Source organism: Sapajus apella, unplaced genomic scaffold (assembly GCF_009761245.1).
Source record: "Sapajus apella isolate SASKATOON/1434 unplaced genomic scaffold, GSC_monkey_1.0 scaffold1, whole genome shotgun sequence".
NCBI classification, from domain to species: domain Eukaryota; kingdom Metazoa; phylum Chordata; class Mammalia; order Primates; family Cebidae; genus Sapajus; species Sapajus apella.
In genome coordinates, this window is record NW_022436941.1 from 63,305,708 (window position 1) to 63,327,724 (window position 22,017).

General features: G+C 43.8%; 1 long non-coding RNA gene across 1 annotated transcript; it reads right to left on the bottom strand.

Moving 5' to 3' along the window:
• Nucleotides 1-246: 246 nt before the first annotated feature.
• Nucleotides 247-21,172, bottom strand: LOC116551656. The gene is made up of 3 exons (XR_004269029.1): nt 21,158-21,172; nt 18,431-18,433; nt 247-348 (listed from the first exon to the last, which is right to left on the bottom strand). It is a non-coding gene; the product is annotated as an uncharacterized LOC116551656 (long non-coding RNA).
• Nucleotides 21,173-22,017: the final 845 nt, after the last annotated feature.

Here is a 22,017-nt window from a genome sequence, read left to right on the forward strand (position 1 = left end):
CAAGCGATTCCCCTGCCTCAGCCTCCCAAGTAACTGGGAATACAGGCACCTGCCACCACAGCCAGCTAATTTTTTGTAATTTTAGTAGAGACAGGTTTCACCATGTTGGCCAGGCTGGTCTCAAACACCTGACCTCGGGTGATCCACCCGCCTCGGCCTCCCAAAGTGCTGGGATTACAGGCACGAGGCACCACACCAGGTGAGACTCCTGTTTTTAAAACCATCAGATCTAAGACTTATTCGCTATCATGAGAACAGCATGGGAAAGACCTGCCCCCATGATTCAATTACCTCCCACTGGGTCCCTCCCACAACACTGGGAATTCAAATGAGATTCAGGTGGGGACACTAATCATTCACTAACAGTAATGATAGCAATAGTGATTGTATTTTACCATGTGGCAGGTGCTGTGCTAAGGATTTATGGCTATTTTCTCATTTTAGTTCTTAAAACAGTGTGGCAAGTGCAGGTAGTGTCCTTCTCATTTTACAAATTAGAAAACTAAGGGTCAAAGAAGATCAGTGGCTTGCCTGAAGACACAGAAGTAGTCAAGATGAAGATGAAATGAAGATGAAAGTCAAGAAGAAGAAGTGTGGACCCTGTGGATGCAATGAATGTTTAACCATGACTCTCACTGCCTCTCATGTGTACCGCACACCTATCGTGCCAGACAGCTTGTTGGCTTCTTCACTGCTGCTGACCTTTATATCAGCCCCTTTTTGTGGCCACAGTGGACCCTTGTCATAGCCTCAGACAGCTCCACTTCTGACACCTGGCACTCTTCCTTTTTTTTTTTTTTTTTCTGAGATGGATTCTTGCTCTGCCGCGCAGGCGGGAGTGCAATGGCGCGATCTCAGCTCACTGCAACTTTTGCCTCCTGGGTTCAAATAATTTTTCTGCCTTAGCCTCCTAAGCAGCTGGGATTATAGGCACCTGCCACCATGCCTGGCTAATTGTTTCATATTTTTAGTAGAGACTGGGTTTCACCACATTGGCCAGGCTGGTTTTGAACTCTTGACCTCAAGTGATCCACCCGCCTTGGCCTCCCAAAGTGCTAGGATTACAGGCGTGAGCCACCGTGCCCAGCCCCCTTTTGCCTTCTTTGTCCACAGCCCTCTCATCTTTTCTTTTTCCTCTCCTCCTTCCCATCAAAGCCTCTTTTCGACCCCTGCCTCCTGCCTCCCAGCTTCCTGGCCTGCCAGTATCTCTTGCTTCACTGCCTGTCTAACTTGCTTGGACTTCTTGGCCAACCATTTCACGTCCACTGTCACCCATCCCCACTATTTCCTCATGCCTGGACCACCTGGTGCCCTGACCTTGCTAACCCCCACCTGGGAGTCAAGCTGACCTGAAATTCCAGCACTGGAGTTTCTATCTTAATGCATGGGAAGAAGAGTCCTAAGTACCATTTCCAACCCCAGCGCGGTGCCTGGGGCTCTCTGTCAGTGATCCCTGGTCCAAGGTGCTCCACAGTCCCTCCCCTGCTGCTGTCACTCCCCATAGAGAAATGACTACTCTCTTGTGCTCTAGTGAGTAATAATGCCCTCAGGGGTGAATTCGCCATGAGCAACCTCCCTAGGGCTCTACAAGGCAGGAGCTGGGTGAGAGGCAGGCTGAGGAATGAGTGTTGCTCCCTTAGGAATGTGGCCAGCAGGTTCTGGGGTGTAGGGAGGCTAAAATTTTCAGGAGAAACAATAAAAGAGAAAATAATAACAAAATTAAATAATAAAAAAATTAAAATAAACAAATAAAAGCCAGGACAAGCGGCTCACACCAGTAATCCCAGCTCTTTGGGAGGCCAAGGCAGGTGGATCACTTGAGGTCAGGAGTTCAAGACCAGCCTGGCCAACATGGTGAAACCTTGTCTCTACTAAAAATACAAAAATTAGCTGGACTTGGTGGCTCGTGCCTGTAATCCCAGCTACTTGGGCGGCTGAAGAAGGAGAATTGCTTGAAGCCGGGAGGCAGAGGTTGCAGTGAGCTGAGATCGTGCCATTGCACTCCAGCCTGGGCGACAGAGTGAGACTTTGTCTCAAATAAATAAATTAAATACAGGTATTGATCGACCTACGACCTATGCAACTTACGACCATTCGACTTTACCACCACAATCGCTAGCCACGACTGCTCTGCATCTGGCAGCGCAAACGTTGCCCAGCTGGGAGTACGACAGTGCGGACCAGCTTCCGGCAGTACTACCATCTCCGCGTGCACCATTTCAACTGTACATATAGCCTACTCAACTTACGACCAAATCGTGTTATGACCGGTCTTCTGGTCCCAAAAGTGGTCATAAGTCGAGCACTGGCTGTAAACAGGATCGGCAAGGTTGTTCACATCTGTAATCCCAGCACTTTGGGAGGCAGAAGCAGGTTGATCACCTGAGGTTGGGAGTTCTAGATCAGCCTGACTAACCTGGAGAAATCCTGTCTCTACTAAAAGTACAAAATTAGCTGGGCATGGTGGCACATACCTGTAATCCCAGCTACTTGGGAGGCTGAGGCAGGAGAATCACTTGAACCTGGAAGGTGGCGATTGCAGTGAGCCGAGATCGTGCCACTGCACTTCAGCCTGGCAATAAGAGTGCAACTCTGTCAATCAATAAGCCAATCAATCAATGCCGGAGAGCAACTCCTACATGAGGTCGCTCATCCTTGCATCTGGGCTGATGGTGAGAGGTAAGTCTGGGAACCAAAAGGGGCATTGGGAGAGGTCACAGAACCTGAAAAGCTGCAAATGAAGATGATGGAAACCGGAGAGAGGGCTGGGAGCTGAGACACTTTCCAGGGCTCAGGCTTGTGTCGGCAGCTTCATGTGAGCACAGCAGCAAGGCAGATAATCCGTCCTCAGGCTGAAGCTGCATTTATTCTGGGTTTTTGTCTTTCAGCAGCAGTCCTTCTCCTTATTTTCTTACTTCTTCAACACTCCTTCCTTTTCTGGTCTTCATTCTTTTCCCCCTACAAAACTATTCAGAGCTTCTGCGCCCTAAGCTACACAGCAATCTGAACTCACCTCCATCCTTTCCCAGCACCTCCTCGCCATCCCTTCAGATCCAGCACCTGGAGCTGCTGACCTTCTTAGCTTCCTGTCAGCTACGCTGCTCCATTCCTCCTTCCCATGCCGCTGCTCTCAAAGGTGCTGATAATGTCACACCTGGTGTCCCCAGGTGCAATCCGATGCCCTTGCCTGGGTACATCCTGTCTGAGCCATCTAGAGCATGTGACAGCCTCTCTTGGAAATGTGTCTCCCTTGGTTCTTACCACACCCTTTCTTCTGGTTTTTCTCCTTCCTTACTGACTATGGGTTCCCTTTAGGACTCTCCTTTCTCTTCTACAGACCCTTAAATGCAAATGTCCCCCTACATTCTGGCCCTGATGTTCTGCTCATTTTGCTCTGTGTTTTTTCCCCGTTCAGTCTCATCACCTCCATGGTTTTAACTCATTCGTGTGCTGATGACCCTCCAAAATATTACCTTCAGCCCCAGGGTTGGGACCAGGTTGTAAGATTTAAGGGAGTGCTAAAAAGATTGCGTAATAACAATAATTAACATGTTAATATCATATTGGAAAAAATAAAAAGTAATGCAAGAAAAATCCATGATAAACAAAACATCAGAATTTTCAGTAAAGACAGAACCAATAAAAGTGCTGCACAGAGCCATATTGGAGCCTGCCCAAAAGGAAAAATCAAGATTTAAAAAAAAATTATTATACTTTAAGTTCTGGGATACATGTGCGGGGCGTGCAGTTTGGTACATAGGTATACACGTGCCACGGTGGTGTGCTGCACCCCTCAACCCGTCATCTACATTAGGTATTTCTTCTAATGCTATCCCTCCCCTAGTCCCCCACCTGCCCCCAAACAGGCCCAGTGTGGGATGTTCCCCTCCCTGTGTCCATGGGTTCTCATTGTTCAAGTCCCACTTATGAGTGAGAACATGTGGTGCATGTGGTGTTTGGTTTTCTGTTTCTGTGTTAGTTTGCTGAGAATGATGGTTTCCAGCTTCATCCATGTCCCTGCAAAGCACATAAAATTATTCTTTATGGTTGCATAGTATTCCGTGGTGTATATGCACCACATTTTTCTTTCTTTCTTTCTTTTTTTTTTTTTTTTTGAGACAGAGTCTCGCTCTATTGCCCAGGCTGGAGTGCAGTGGTGTGATCTTGGCTCACTGCAGCCTCTGCCTCCTGGGTTCAAGAGATTCTCCTGCCCCAGCCTCCTGAGTAGCTGGGACTACCGGCGCATGCCACCATGCCTGGCTAATTTTTGTATTTTTAGTAACGACGGGGTTTTACCATGTTGGCCAGGGTGGTCTTGAACCCCTTGACCTCAGGTGATCCGCCTGCCTCAGCCTTCCAAAGTGCTGGGATTACAGGCGTGAGCCACCACTCCTGGCCTAAAATCAAGACATATATGGAATGAAATCTCAGTGAACAGACTCTGGTCTAAAGGTGATTCCTATGTTTGTTCTTCTGTGAATGGGCTGGTGAGAGCTATGGATGTTCTTTTGACTTGAGGGATAGTAGCATTTTTGCACTTTTCTCACAAGTCATTGTAAAAGTCTGACTAGAGAGTAAAGAAACACGCTGCCTACATACTGACCCTGTACACACCTGCCTCTGCCTGTCCTGTGCAGAGACGGAGCTCCTGCAGGCAGCTGCATGGGCAGGTGGTGGTAACGGGACTCACCCTGCCCACAGGCAGCCGCCTCTTCCATCCTGTCCAGAGCGGATAACAGTGGCTTAGTGGCTCAGCAGCAGTTGGTAGCTTTGCCTCTTAACCTTCAATATCACAGATGACTTCGTTCCCACAGAAAATAGCCACCTAAATTATGTGAAAAAACATTACACATACCCTGTATTTCATTATTATAAAATAAAATCCTTTTCTGCTCTTTTTGTTTTGTTTTGTTTTGAGACAGAGTCTCACTCCGAAGTGAGGTGAAGTGCAGTGCCATCGATGTCAGCTCACCTCAACCTCCACCTCCCAGGTTCAAGCAGTTCTCCCTCAGCCTCCCAAGTAGCTGGGATTACAGGCCCGTGCCACCACACTTGGCCAAATTGTGTATTTTTAGTAAAGACAGGATTTCACCATGTTGGCCAGGGTGGTCTTGAACTTCTGACCTCAGGTAATTCACCCGCCTTGGCCTCCCAAAGTGCTGGGATTACAGGTGTGAGCTACCGTGCCCAGCCTTTTCTGCTTTCTTAATTTCTTCTAATAAAATGTGAGTCCCTCAAACTTGCTTTTTCTTATGGATTAATCTAATGACTTCTGTAGGCTTAAACTTTAAAATGTTAAATCTTCTTAAGTAACCTCCTGACCCCCTCCTCAAAAAAAGGAATCTCAGAAAGATCATAATGAGATGATATTATCTCTTTTTCACAGGCACAGAGAATGAGACATCAAGTCTACATCTTTAATTCCAAGAATATGATCCCACAAAATATCAAAATGACATCATTAACAAAGAATTTTTTTTTCTTTTTTGAAATAGGGTCTCCCTTTGTTGCCCAGACTGGGTTGCAGTGGCACAGTTATGACTCACTGCAGCCTCCACCTCCCAGACTCAAGTGATCCTCCTACCTGGGTCTCCGGAGTAGCTGGGAGCACAGGTGCACATTGCCTAGGCTGGTCTCGAACTCCTGGGCTCAAGTGGTTCTCCCCCCACCTCAGCTTTCCAAAGTGCTGGGACTACAGGTGTGAGCCACCACTCCCAGCCTCAATCTTTTTTTTTTTTTTGAAATGGAGTCTCGCTCTGCCGCCAGGCTGGAGTGCAATGGCGTATCTCACTCACTACAGCCTCTGCCTCCTCGTTTCAAGAGATTTTCCTGCCTCAGCCTCCCAAGTAGCTGAGACTACAGGCGCCCAACCACCATGCCCAGCTAATTTTGTAATTTTAGTAGAGACGGGGTTTCACCATCTTGGCCAGGCTGGTCTCAAACTCCTGACTTCAGGTGATCCACCTACCTCAGCCTCCCAAAGTTCTGGGATTATAGGCATGAGCCACCACACCTGGCCTAATAATATTATTAATTATATATTAACTCTAATTATTTATATCTATATTAACATCAATAATTGTTCATATTTATTTATATGTTTATGTATTTATTAATAAATTAACATTACTGATATATTATAATATTAATATAATTAATATTACTGATATAATAATGTTTATATATTAGGTATAAATATACATATATATTTCAGACAGACTCTTGCTCTGTCACCCAGGCTGGAGTGCTGGAGTGCAGTGGTATGATCACAGCTCACAGCAGCCTTGACCTCCCCAGCTCAAACGATCTTCCCACCTCAGCCTCCCAAGTAGCTGGGACTACCACCAGGCCCAGCTAATTATTTTTTTATTTCTAGTAGAAATGAGGTCTCCCTACATTGCCCTGGCTGGTCTCAAACTCCTGAGCTCAAGTGATCCCCCTGCCTTGGCCTCTCAAAGTGCTGGGATTACAGGCCTGAGTCACCACACCTGGCCTGAAAAGTATCTTTTTTTAATTTTTTTATTTTTATTTTATTTATTTTATTTATTTATTTTTTTTTTTTGAGACGGAGTTTCGCTCTTGTTACCCAGGCTGGAGTGCAATGGCGCGATCTCGGCTCACCGCAACCTCCGCCTCCTGGGTTCAGGCAATTCTCCTGCCTCAGCCTCCTGAGTAGCCGGGATTACAGGCACGTGCCACCATGCCCAGCTAATTTTTTGTATTTTTAATAGAGACGGGGTTTCACCATGTTGACCAGGATGGTCTCGATCTCTTGACCTCGTGATCCACCCTCCTCGGCCTCCCAAAGTGCTGGGATTACAGGCTTGAGCCACCGCGCCCGGCTTGAAAAGTATCTTTAACCTCTAAATAGAAGTTTGTAATACGCTGTCCTACTTGATAATTTGCCACTCTAGTAATGTTATCATTGATGTTAACATACTATTATAATGATAACATTGATAATGTTATTATATAGACCATTTTCCTAAATGGTCTGTATAACTGAGGCAGAATGGGGTCTGGAGGCAGGGAAACTAGGGCTGTTTCACTGAGACTTCCTGGAATGAAACTGAAAGAAAAAGCTAAGTAACCAAAGGACCAGAGGTTACTCCCTTTGCAAACCCCCACCTTTTTTTGTGCAGAGTTGTCGCAGATGGGAAACTGCCTGTAGGCAACAAATCAGAATGATTGCCTGTCTAGTCTTGGTTGCAACTTTGTAACTTCACTCCAGCCTCTGAATGGTTGCTGTCCCCAATCAATCAGACTGATTGTGGGCAGAGTCTTCGTTTGCATAGAAGTATAACTTTGTAACTTCACCCTAGCCTCTGACTAGCTGCTTTTTGCAACCAATCAGATGTTTGCACAGGTGTGAGCCCTTTGTAACTTCAGCCTCTGGTTGGCTGCTTTCTGCAACCGATCAGATTGATTGTGGGCTACCACTTCATTTACATGAGGCGAGCATGAAGTGGCCAATGGGAAACTTCTAGGGGGTATTTGGACCCAAGAAAATTCTATATCCAGCCACTTGAGCTGCTGCTTGCCCACTCTGCTCCCACACTGTGGAGTGTACTTTCATTTTCAGTAAATTCCTGCTTTTGTTCTTTTGGCGTTTCACTCCTTCTTTGCTTTACTGGGCATTTTGTTCAAGATGCTAGGAACCTGGACAACTTGCAGTCACAACCCTCTACCAGGGACATGAGCAGTGAGGCCACAGAGGGCTACCTGGGGCTCAGAGGACTGAGGCTGGTGGAGACTTGAAGGGTGCCCACCCACTGTAGCAGCTGCAACCCAGCCTCTCCTGAGGGGACTGAGTTCAGTAACAGAAGCCACCAGGTTCTGAGCACTGTCTAGCAGCACCCAAGGACCAGGATCCAAACAGCCAAGAACACAAAAACCACCTGGAAAGATTCACTAAGTCCTTCCAGTAATGGGGCCTTGGGGTGTTTAGGACATTTTGCAGAAACTTAGGTGACATCTGAATGCTGTGGACCTGGCTGTTGTGAGATTGCTCAATTCTGTGGTCTGAGAGAATTCAAAGGAAAATGCCTGGTTATCTCTAAGTAATCTCTGAGCTGAATTGCCAGAAAACAGGCTGGATGGGAAGAAAGGAGGTGGGTAGAGAGCTAGCCCAGAAAAGCATTGTGTGTGTGTGTGTGTGTGTCTGTGTGCATATAGTGACACATCATTTTTCAGTAGCATTAGAGAAAAAGTCTTGTTTCAAATACAGCAATGTTCACATAACTGAAGCTTACCCTTCTGTGCTGGTGTAGATGAAGACTGTCCAACCCACAGCCCAGGACACCTTTGAATGTGGCCCAACCCAATAAATTCTTAAACTTTCTTAAAACATTATGAGATTTTGGGATCGAGCCAAGATGGCCGTTTAGGAACAGCTCAGGATTGCAGCTCCCAGTGAAAGCGCAGAGGGTGAGTGGATGCCGCATTTTTATTGCCCACAGACTAGGAAATTCCCAGGCAGAGGAGCTCCACGGGTTGCCAGTGCGGCTGTTTCGGCCAGCGTGGCTGTGCCGGCCGGCGCTGCTGCTTTGCCCCGCGCGGCTGCTTTTTCGGCACCCCGGAGCAGCGGTTCTCCGTACAAAATACACCAGTCTGGGTGCCCTTTTGGCTAGCAATTGGAGCCACGGGAAGTCACCCATTTGCCTGTTTAAAAAGAGGACTGAGCAGGGAGCCAGGACAGTAGATTCCAGGGCAAAAAAAGCACCATGAATCTCAGTGCTGCTGTTTAAGCCAGCACAGTGAGTTGTCCCACGGGAAAAAACACACACCGCGGCACCTCTTCAACAGGCGACTGGAACACCAACTTAAAAAAAAAAAAAAGGCTCTGAGGCAGGGAGCCAGACGATCAGGCTCGGCTGGTCCCACCCCCACAAAATAACAGCAACCAGAAACTCTGGATTGAGAGTTTCACAGCAAGTGCAGCTGAACCCGGGATGGTCCAGCTCTGTGGGGGAGGGGCGTCCGCCATTACCGAGGCAGCCCGCCACGACGGAGGTAGTTGTCCAACGCTGAGGCAGCCCGCCGTTGCCAAGGCAACCCGCCACTGCAGAGAGACTTTGCCTTAACAGAGGCGGGCCACCCTTGCTGAGGCAGTTCTAACTACACCCATATAAACAGAACTGCAGGGAAGTTCACTCGGCAGCTGGGCAGAGCCCACAGCAGCTCAGCAAAGCCTCTACAGGCAGACAGTGACTAGGCTGCCTCCTTGCTGGGCAGGGCAGCTCTGAAGGAAAAAAAAAAGAAGGCAGCAGCATAACGGAAACTCATAAAGCCCTAAATCCCTGGGACAGAGCACCTGGGAACAAAAAGCAGTTTATGAGTTCTGCTGCAGCAGACCTAAACGTAACTGCCCAGCAGCTCTGAATGAACAACGGAGTTCATAGCTCAGCATTTGAGCTCCTATAAAGAAGAGACCGTCACCCCAAGCAGCTCCCTGATCCTTGTATATCCAAAGAGCCACCTCATAAAGGAGAGATCAGATTGACACTTGGCGGGTATCCTTCTGGGACAAAGATAGCAGAAGAAGAAAACTGGTAACAACCCTTGCTGTTCAGCAGCTGCTGCAGGTGATCCCCAGGCAAGCAGGGCCTGGAGTGGACCTCAGCAGACCTACAGCAGAGAGGCCAGACTGTCAGAAGGAAAACCAAGAAACAGAAATAACCTCATCATCAACAAACAGAACGTCCACTCAGAGACCCAATCTGAAAGCCAGCAACTACAAAGACGACAGGTGGATAAATCCATAAAGATGGGAAGAAACCAATGCAAAAAGGATGAAAACACCCGAAACCAGAACACCTCTTCTCCTACAAGGGATCACAACTTCTCACCAGCAAGGGAACAAGGTTGGATGGAGAACGAGTGTAATGAAATGACAGAATCGGACTTCAGAAGGTGGGTCGTAAGAAATTTCTGTGAACTAAAAGAACATGTTCTAACCCAATGCAAAGAAACTAAGAACCTTGAAAAAAGATTTGACGAAATGCTAACGAGAATGGACAAAATAGAAAGGAATATAAGTGAATTGATGGAGCTGAAAAACACAACATGAGAACTTCATGAAACATGCACAAGTATCAACAGCCGAATTGACCAAGCAGAAGAAAGGATATCAGAGGTCGAAGATCAACTCAATGAAATAAAACGGGAAGGCAAGAATAGAGAAAAAAGGGTAAAAAGGAATGAACAAAGTCTCCAAGAAATGTGGGACTATGTGAAAAGACCTAATCTACGTTTGATAGGCGTAACTGAATGCGATGAAGAGAATGAATCCAAGCTGGAAAACACTGTTCAGGATATTATCAGGAAAACTTCCCCAACCTAGCAAGGCAGGACAATATTCAACTCCAGGAAATACAGAGAACACCACAAAGATATTCGTCAAGAAGAGCAACCCCAAGGCACATAATAGTCAGATTCACCAGGGTTGAAATGAAGGAGAAAATACTAAGGGCAGCCAGAGAGAAAGGTCGGGTTACCCACAAAGGGAAGCCCATCAGACTCACAGCAGATCTCTCAGCAGAAACTCTACAAGCCAGAAGACAGTGGGGGCCAATATTCAACATCCTTAAAGAAAAGAACTTTCAACCCAGAATCACCTATCCAGCCAAACTAAGCTTCATAAGTGAAGGAAAAATAAAATCCTTTGTGAACATGCAAGTACTCAGAGATTTCGTCACCACCAGGCCAGCTTTACAAGAGCTCCTAAAAGAGGCTCTACACATATAAAGGAACAACCAGTACCAGCCACTCCAAAAACATGCCAAATGGTAAAGAGAATCAACACAATGAAGAATCTGCATCAACTAATGGGCTAAACAGCCAGCTAGCACCAAAATGGCAGTATCAAATTCACACATAACAATATTAACCCTAAATGTAAATGGACTAAATGCCCCAATCAAAAGACACAGACTGGCAAATTCGATAAAAAGCAAAAACCCATCGGTGTGCTGTATCCAGGAAACACATCTCACATGCAAGGATACACAAAGGCTCAAAATAAAGGGATGGAGGAAGATTTATCAAGCAAATGGAGAGCAAAAAAAAGCAGGAGTTGCAATTCTCATCTCTGATAAATTAGACTTTAAAGCAACAAAGATCAAAAGAGACAAAGAAGGACATTACACAATGGTAAAAGGATCAATACAACAAGAAGAGCTAACGATCCTAAATATATATGCACCCAATACAGGAGCACCAAGATACATAAGGCAAGTTCTTAATGACTTACAAAGAGACTTAGACTCCCACACAATTATAGTGGGAGACTTTAACACCCCATTGTCAATATTAGACAGATCAACCAGACAGAAAATTAACAAGGGTATCCAGGACTTGAACTCAGACCTGGACCAAGCAAACCTGATAGACATCTACAGAACTCTCCACCCCAAATCCACAGAATATACATTCTTCTCAGCACCACATCACACCTACTCTAAAATTGGCCACATAATTGGGAGTAAATCACTCCTCAGCAAATGCAAAAGAATGGAAATCATAACAAACAGTCTCTCAGACCACAGTGCAATCAAGTTAGAACTCAGAATTCAAAAACTAACCCAGAACCACACAGCTTCATGGAAACTGAACAACTGGCTCTTGAATGTTGACTGGATAAACAATGAAATGAAGTCAGAAATAAAGATGTTCTTCGAAGCCAACGAGAATGAAGACACAACATACCAGAATCTGGGACACATTTAAAGCAGTCTCTAGAGGAAAATATATAGCAATAAGTGCCCACATGAGAAGCAAGGAGAGATCAAAAATTGACACCCTATCATCAAAACTGAAAGAGCTAGAGGAGCAAGATCAAAAAAACTCAAAGTCTAGTAGAAGACAAGAAATAGCTAAGATCAGAGCAGAACTGAAGGAGATAGAGACACAAAAAAACCCTTCAAAAAATCAATAAATCCAGGAGCTGGTTTTTTGAAAAGATCAACAAAATAGACAGACCACTAGCCAGATTAATAAAAAAGAAAAGAGAGAATAACCAAATTGATGCAATAAAAAACGATAAAGGGGATATCACCACAGATTCCACAGAAATTCAAACCAGCATCAGAGATTATTACAAACAACTCTATGCACATAAACTAATAAACCTGGAAGAAATGGATAAATTCCTGGACACTTGCCTCCTGCCAAGCCTAAACCAGGAAGAAGCCAAAACCCTGAACAGACCCATAACAAGGTCTGAAGTTGAGGCAGCAATTAAGAGCTTACCACCCAAAAAAAGCCCAGGTCCAGACGGGTTCACAGCCGAATTCTACCAGACATACAAAGAGGAGCTGGTACCATTCCTTCTGAAACTATTCCAAACAATACAAAAAGAGGGAATTCTTCCCAAAACATTTTATGAGACCAACATCATCCTGATTCCAAAACCCGGCAGAGACTCAACAAGAAAAGAAAACTTCAGGCCAATATCCATGATGCACATAGATGCAAAAATCTTCAATAAAATACTGACAAGCTGATTGCAACAGCACATCAAAAAGCTTATCCACCGTGGTCAAGTAGGCTTCATCCCGGGGATGCAAGGCTGGTTGAATATACGCAAGTCTATAAATGTAATTCACCACATAAACAGAACCAAAGACAAAAACCACACGATTATCTCATTCATGTGCACGTGTCCTTGTAGTAGAATGATTTATAATCCTTTGGGTATATACCCAGTAATGGGATTGCTGGGTCAAATGGAATTTCTATTTCTAGGTCCTTGAGGAATCACCACACTGTCTTCCACAATGGTTGAACTAATTTATACTCCCATCAACAGTGTAAAAGTGTTCCTATTTCTCCACATCCTCTCCAGCATCTGTTGTCTCCAGATTTTTTAATGATCGCCATTCTAACTGGCGTGAGATGGTATCACAATGTTGTTTTGATTTGCATTTCTCTGATGACCAGTAATGATAAGCATTTTTTCATATGTTTGTTGGCCTCATGTATGTCTTCTTTTGTAAAGTGTCTGTTCATATCCTTTGCCCACTTTTGAATGGGCTTGTTAGTTTTTTTCTTGTAAATCTGTTTTAGGTCTTTGTAAATTCTGGATATCAGCCCTTTGTCAGATGGGTAAACTGCAAAAATTTTTTCCCATTCTGTTGGTTGCCGATTCACTCTGATGACTGTTTCTTTTGCTGTGCAGAAGCTGTGGAGTTTGCTTAGGTCCCATTTGTCTATTTTGGCTTTTGTTGTCAATGCTTTTGGTGTTTTGGTCATGAAGTCTTTGCCTACACCTATGTTCAACCATGTTAAATGTATCTGTACACATATATGTATACCTCTAGAAATACGTAGTTTTGTTTTTGTGTTGTATATAGATATATGTATACATCTATATTAAATCATTATCTCTACCCAAAACATTTTCATCACCCCAACATATAGTCTAGATGCATTAAATTGTCTCATTCTTTTTCATTCTTATCTTATAAATGTGCCATAATTTATTGGTTGACATTGAGGTTTCCAGTTACTTCCTAGTGCAGATATTGCTGAAAGAAATATTTTGGGCTCTTGCCATTTTATGCATATGAAGATGTTTCTGTGTATATTCCCTGGAATTTAGGACAATGTAAACTCTTTCTTTGAGATTGTTATGCTACTGATTTCCTTATTTTTTCTGGATGTTTTTCTGAAATAGATGTTGAAAATGGAATTGGTGGGTTGTAGAGAATGCAAGTCAAAGTTTTTTTGTTTTTTTTGAGACGGAGTTTTGCTCTTGTTACCCAGGCTGGAGTGCAATAGCGTGATCTTGGCTCACCGCAACCTCTGTCTCCTGGGTTCAAGCAATTCTCCTGCCTCAGCCTCCCGAGTAGCTGGGACTACAGGCATACGCCACCATGCCCAGCTAATTTTTGTATTTTTAGTAGAGACGGGGTTTCACCATGTTGACCAGGATGGTCTCGATCTCTTGACCTCATAATCCATCCGTCTTGGCCTCCCAAAGTGCTGGGATTATAGGCGTGAGCCACCGCACCTGGCCCAAAATTTTGGATAGAATAAAATTTCTTTCTACAAAGGCTATATACATTTATTCTCTTCAACTGAGAATGACAGCTTCCATTTCTCCCTATCTTCACCCATATTGAATGTAATAAATCTTTTATTTTTGCCAATCGGGGTAAAAACTCATTTTAGCTGTTGAGATTGAACATATTTTCATATGATTATGAGTCATTTGTATTTCTTCTGTGAAATTCCTGTTCATACCTGATCTTTAAAAACTATTTCTTTTCCATGTTATTAGGTATGATCTTTCTTGTTATTTACAGGCACTGTTTGTTATTATGGCTATTAATATTTTGTCTGTTATATATGCAAGCAATAGTTTCTTCTACTCTATAGTTTGTCTTTTTAAAGTTGTTTATGGTTCTTTTTTTGCCAACTGGAAGTTTTGAAAGCTTATCTGGTGAAGTTTATCCATTTTATGGTTTCCTTGCTTAAGGAAGTCTGTGCTATCGCAAAGTTATAACCACATTCACTTACGTTTTCTTTTAATATGTCTGAAGTCTTGTTTTTCATGTTTTCCTCTTAAATAAGGATCCATTTTTTCCCTCTTAAATAAGGATCAATTCTTTAATGCTATTTATTTGTATCCTTTCACAATTGATATGGAATGCCTTCTTTATCACAAAGTACACTGTCATGAAAATGGATCTACTTTTCAACCCCTTTCTACTTTATCAATGTATTTGTCTTTCCTTGTACATTTCTGAGTGCCGCTCTCTGCTTTTCATTGTTCTGTCTCTCTCTCTTTTATATGTGGGTGTGGGTAGTGCCTTTGCCTCCAGCGGCATGGTTCCTTCTCAACAACTAACTCTAGTCTGCTGGGAGCTAGAAAGCAGTGGATAATCAGGCTTGCAGGTATTGTGGCCAAGAAAGAAAAAAGACGGCAACATATCCTACAGATGTCCTATGAGCATTCTGAAAACACAAGGTTTATCTGCCTCCTCAGAAGCCATTTTTTTTTTTTTTTTTTTTTTTTCTGAGACAGGGTCTCACTTTGTCACTCAGGCTGGAGTGCAGTGCAATCTTGGCTCACTGCAACCTCTACCTCCCAAGCTCAAGCAATCCTCCCACCTCAGCCTCCCGAGTTGCTGGGACTACAGCCATGCACCACCACAACTGGCTAATTTTTTTGTATTTTTAGTAGAGATGGGGTTTTGCCAAGTTGGCCAGGCTGATCTCGAACTCCTGGCTTCAACTTATGTGCCTGCCTCGCCCTTGCAAAGTGCTGGGGTTACAGGCGTGGCATCCCTGTAATCCCAGCACTTTGTCTTCTCAGGAGCCTTTTTTGCCTCTTCCTTGAAATGAGGCTGAACATGCGTTATTTGAAGAAGTAACTTTGGGATAAGCACAGGGTCTCACTTCTGATGTGATCAGAGGGATTCCTTATACTCAAGTGCATTTGTCTTCTTGACTGAGGCCCAGGCAGGGCACCCACAACCTGTAGTCACTGCAGAGATATTTAAGAGGGCCAAATAAAGAGAGAATGATTTGGTCAAAGGCCAAGTGTGAAGGACACACCTATGTGATGAAGACATATTTTAGAGAATCACAAGCGCCAGCTGTAAAGCCATGTGATTTGACTGTGGACTTCTGGAAAGTCACAGGAACAGACTCCACAGGCATCCTGAAAGAGGGATTCAGAAAGAGGGTTTCATCCCTGAAAGAGGCCCAGGCATCTGTTGGGCCTCGAACCCTTTACTCTTCTTGGAGCTGCCAGCAGAGCAGGCAGAGTCTTCACGGTGTTTACCAAACTTGTCAGGTCACAAGAATCACCTGGAGCACTTGCTCAACATAGAGATTCCAGATGCCAGCTTCAGACTCCAGAATCAGCATCTCCAGAGAGGGGACTGGGAACCTTTGTGCTCTACACCCACCCCAGGTGACCCTTTCAGTCTGGCACATCAGGGAAACAATGGTATGAGGACTAAGGCAATCTTTTTTTTTTTTTTTTTTTTTTTAGACATAGTTTTACTCTGTTTCCCAGGCTGGAGTGTAGTGGCGTAATCTCGGCTCACTGCAAACTCTGCCTCCCGGGTTCAAGCTATTCTCTTGCCTCAGCTTCCCGAGTAGCTGGGATTACAGGTGCATGCCACCATACCTGGCTAATTTTTGTATTTTTAGTAGTGATGGGGTTTCACCATCTTGGCCAGGCTGGTCTTGAACTCCTGACCTCATGATTTACCCAACTCAGCCTCCCACAGTGCTGGGATTACAGGTGTGAGCCACGGCGTCTGGCTGACAAAGGCAGTCTTTAAAGCCAACTGAACTCAGCTTGGCAGCAATGCTGCCCTTGCAGGTAACTCACACATCCAGAATGAAGTGAAGGGAAGTCATTCCCAGCATGGGGCTTGCCAGGGCCTGTAGCATCTTTGAGAGCCCAAGGAAGTGCTTATAAAATCAGACTTGTTTAAAGTGAGCCTCACACCCCAGGGTGAACTCACGTATAACACTTCTCAGATTTGCGGTAGAACAATGATTCCCAATTGAGTAGACAATGGAGTGAGGGAGGAGAAAGGAATGGTATAGCTGAAAAATACTGTATTTTCCAACTAGTATAGTTGGAAAAACATTCTCATTAGAAATTGCTTTGATTTGTTTTAAATCAAAGTTAATTTACTTTGAAATGTATGAGATGTTAAAACGGTGTGAGATTTCAATGTTTCTCAAAGAAGAATATGAGTGTAAGATGTTTGAGAGGACCTGTGGATGACTGGGATAAACCAGGAACTACGAATCAGATTTGTTGGGGGCATCTGTGGAATAGAAGGGACCTCCTAAAGCTCACCCTCTCCTGGACCCTGCCTCCCGGTTGGCCTTCTCCAGCCCATCCCTCCTCTGCCATCTTTCTAAAACTCACACTACAAGTCAATAATCACCTTGAAATTGTTGAAAGGTTCACTGCTGCCCATGGGATAAAACCCAAACAAACCTAAGTGTGGCCTTCAAGATCCCTCTGTCTGGCCCTACCCTAAACTTCCAGCTGTACCTCCTGACCTCGCTCACAACGTGTACGTTGTTCCCCCAACAGCAGGCTGCTGAAGTCACCGACACACAGCCCCGCTGTGGAAGCTTTGCTTGTGCTGTGCCTTTCTCCACTGATCTGTCTGCAGATCCAGCTCCTCACCCAGACGCCTTTTCGTTCAGCCTCTCCCATGTCGCATGTGCCTGGCAGAATCAATTGTTTCCACTTCCCAAAACAAGATGTTTGTTGATTGACAGAGTCAGAGTCAGAGTGGGGTCTTGGCAGGGGCTGTGGAGTATGAAAATTGTCTGTCCATTTGTCCGGTTCTGCCCCAAGACAGGCACAGATGATTAGGGGATTCCTTCCTTCCTTTCTTCCCTCCATCTTTCTTTCCTTCCTTCCTTTCTTTCCTTCTTCTTTTTTCTTTTTCTATCTTTCTCTCTTTCTATTGTGTTAAATAGACAAAACATAAATTTTAGCATTTTAAAGGTAAAGTCATGGACATTAAGAACATTCACAGGGCTGTATAATCATTTCCAGCATCCATCTCCAGAACTTTTTCACGGTTCTCAGCTAATACTCCATACCGATTAAACAATAAGTACCCCTTCTCATGTCCTACAGACCCTTTTTTTCTATTTTTTTGTCTCTATGAATTTGACTACTCTGGGTACCTCATATAAGTGAAACTTGCAATATTGATTCTTTTGCATCTGGTTTACTTCACTTAGGATACATATTCAAGATTCATCCATGTTGTAGCAGTTCTCAAAAGTGTATTTTTTTTTGTGGCCAAATTATATTTCACTGTGTGTGTATACCACATTTTGTTTAGCCATTCACTCACTGTTAGACATTTGGGGTGTCTCCACCCTTTAGCTATTGTGAATAAGTCTCTAAGAAACTTGGATGTACAACTAGCTGTTTGAGTTTCCACTTTCAGTTATTTTGGGTGTACACTTAGGAGTGGAATTGCTGGATCACATGGTGATTCTATACTGTATTTAATTTTTTGAGGAACTGTGTCATACTGTCTTCTATAGTAGCTGCAACACTTTACATGCCCACCAGACATGGCAAAGGCTCCAGTTTCTCCACATCCTTGTCAACATGTGTTCTTTATTGTCGTCGTTTTTTAACAATAGCTATCTTAATGGGTGTGAAGTGATATCTCACTATGATTTTGATTTGCAGTTCCCTCATGATTGGTGATGTTGAGTCTTTTTTGTTAAAAACTTCCGTTTTATTGGGGTAAAATTTATATATGAAAAACTGCATCCATTGTAAATTCAATGAATTTTGAAATATGTGTATATACCATCACAATAAAAATATGTTACATTTTGGCTGGGCACAGTGGTTCATTCCAGCTGTAATTCCAGCACTTTGGGAAGCCGAAGCAGGAGGGTAGCTTGAGGCTAAGACCAGCTGGGCAACATGATGAGACCCCTTCTCTCAAAAAAAAAAAAAAAAATTAGCCAGGCGTGGTGACATGTACCTGTAGGCCCTAGTTACTTGGGAGGCTGAGGTGGGAGGATTGCTTGAACCTAGGAGGTTGAGACTACAATGAGCCATCATAGCGCCACTGCACTCCAGCCTAGGCAACAAAGCAAGACCCTGTCTCAAAAAACAGAAAACAAACAACAAATACTCAGAACATTTCTGTTATGTATTCACCCCACCTCCAGGCAACCTGTAATTAGTTTACATTTTCTAGATTTCCATGTAAATGGGAATTCTTTGTGTCTGGTTTCTTCACACAAGTGTAATATGTTTGAGATTCCTCCAAGTTGGTGAGGATATCAGCAGTTTGTTCCTTTTTACTGCTGAGCAGCATTCCATTGTTCAGATTCATCACAATTTGTTTATCCATTCATCCACTGAGACATTTGGGTTGTTTTCAGTTTTTGGCTGTTATGAATTAAAGCTATTGTAAACATCATTGTGTAAGTCTTTGTGTGGAATATGTTTACATCTTTCTTGAGAAAATACCTAGGAGTAGAATCGTAAGGTCATGAGATAGGTGTATGTTTCACTTTATGCCAAAGAGGTTGTGTCATTTTATATTCACACCAGCATATAAGAGTTCCAGGCCAGGCACAGTGGCCCATGCCTCTAATCCCAGCACTTTGGAAGGCTGAGGCACATAGATCACTTAAAGTCAGGAGTTCGAGACCAGCCTGGCCTACATGATGAAACCCCATCTTTACTGAAAATATAAAAATTAGCCAGGCATGGTGGCCCGCACCTGTTATCCCAGGTATTTGGGAGACTGAAGCAGGAGAGACTGATCCCGGGAAGTGGAGGTTGCAGTGAACCAAAATCATACCACTGCACTCCAGTCTGCACGACAGAGCAAGGCTCCATCTCAAAAAAAAAAAAAAAAAAAAAAAAAAAAAGGGTTCCAGTTGCTTCACATCCATGTCAGGGTATCCTTCCATTTGAAAATCTCTCTGACTTCTGGCTGAGCTCAGAGGACCACCAGTTCCTATGAACTATGCCTGTGGGTACCAGTGACAAACATAAAGAAAAAGGGCAAAGGGGAGGAGGTGAATTTCTACAACATTATGTTGCATAGATAACATCGTACAATGTTTTTCTAGATCTCAGATTATGGAGAGTGCTGATGTCAGTGGGCAGCAATTTGCAAAGGCAATACCTGCTCCATTGAGGCTAGTGTCTTAGTCTATAGCTTGTGTCACTATAACAGAATACCTGAGACTGGGTAATTTATAAAGAAAATTTTTATTTAGGCTGGGTGAGGTGGCTCATGCCTGTAATCCCAGCACTTTGGGAGGCCAAGGTAGGGGGATCACAAGGTCAGGAGTCCGAGACCAGCCTGGCCAACATGATGAAACCCCATCTCTACTAAAAATACAGAAATTAGCTAAGCATGGTGGTGGGTGCCTGTAGTCCCAGCTACTTGGGAGGCTGAGGCAGGAGAATAGCTTGAACCTGGGAGGCGGAGGTTGCAGTGAGCCGAGATCGCGCCACTGCACACTCCAGCCTCGGTGACAAATCGAGCCTCCATCTCAAAAAAAAAAAAAAGAAAGAAAACCTTTATTTAGCTCATGGTTCTGCCGGCTGGAAAGCTTAAGAAGCATAGTGCTGACATCTGTTCTGGCTTCTGGGGAGGGCTGTATCGTAACATGGTGGAGAAGATCAAAGGGGAAGCAGACACAGGAGAAGAGGCAAAAACCCAAGGGCATCATGGCTTTATATTTTTACATTTATTTATTTATTTATTTTTGAGATGGAGTCTTGCTCTGTTACCCAGACTGGAGTGCGCTGGAACAATCTCAGCTCACTGCAATCTCCGACTCCCAGGTTCAAGCGATTCCCCTGCCTCAGCCTTCCAAGTAGCTGGGATTAAAGGCATGTGCCACCATAACTGGCTAATTTTTCTTTTTTTTTTTCTTTTTTTTTTTTTTTTTTTAGTAGAGAGGGGGTTCTCCATGTTGGCCAGACTGGTCTCCTGACCTCATGTGATTTGCTCACCTCAGCCTCCCAAAGTACTGGGATTACAGGTGTAAACCACCATGCCCAGCCAGTGTAGTGGCTTTATAATGATTGAAGAAGAAACCTTAGACAAATTACATTGAAAGAGTTATGCTGAGCAAAGAGCGATTTAGGATTTGCCAGTGGGGCAGTCCCTGAAGCACATAGGTTCAAAGAGGCTCCAGCACAGCTGCCTGGTGGAAGATTTATTCACAGAAACAGGAAACTGACAGAGAAAACAGAAGTGAGGTACAGAAATAGCTGGATTGGCCACAGCTTGGTGTTTGACTTATTTGAACATGGTTTGAACAGCTTACTTCCTTGGATTGACCAAAACTTAGTGACTAGCCCAAGAGTAGGATATAGTGTGTTTATGCATTCAGTAAGGTTACAGTTTGTTACGTATGAAGAAACCTTTAAGGCCAACTTAAAACATATAAGGAGGCAGCTTTGGGCTAAACTTTTTAACAATAACAACCTACTCTTGAAGGAACATTCCCATGGAATTAATCTAGTATAGAGAGTGAGAATTCACTACCGGGAGAATGGCACCAAGTCATTCATAAGGGATCCACCCCCATGACCCACACACCTCCCAATACACTCACCTCTCAACACAGCCACATTGGGAATCATGTTCTGATGGGGACAAACTCAAACCATATCAGCTAGGATATGCCCAAATCTCAGATTCAAACCTCTAAAACTGATTCCAGCTTAACTGCATGCAAAGACTCATTGAACTATGGCCTGATCACTGAGTGCCACCAAGTCCTGCTTCTCACTTCCTATCAGAGAGAAATGCTGCATTTTCCAGTTACTGCCTACCAACCAATAGGACTAAATGTGAATGGGTCAAGAAATGCTCAAAGTCTAAGTGATTCCACATGTATATTAAAGTATTTGAAAATTCTAGTTAAAAGGTTATTTCGTAAATAGCAGGATGAGGCTACTGATAGCATCAGAGGCAGTGTTATCTTAAGAAACAAAGTTTATTTCTTAAAATAAGCAAATAGCGATTTAAGTTAAATGGAAAGCAGAAACCCGAATCACCCTTGACATTTGTTTCATAAACCTTTCATAAGGGTCACTTTGTAAGCATGACTATTCTGACTTTAAAAAGGCAAAGATTTAAATCAGTATAGAATACTAAAAATAATCTCAAAAAATATGTTGACATAAAAGAATGAAAACTGTACTTGATTGCACAGATTTTCTGAAAGTGGCTTGTTAGTACATCAGCACCCCTGCTGGAGGAGGTAAAATTTTCAATTAAAATGGAACTTTTCTTTGGTACAACTTGAAACATTCTATTTCATGTTTCCTCAAGTATTCTCCCAGAGTCATTACCCATCTTTTTCTTTTTCTTTTTTTTTTTTTTTTGAGACGGAGTTTCACTCATGTTACCCAGGCTGGAGTGCAATGGCGCGATCTCGGCTCACCGCAACCTCTGCCTCCTGGGTTCAGGCAATTCTCCTGCCTCAGCCTCCTGAGTAGCTGGGATTACAGGCACG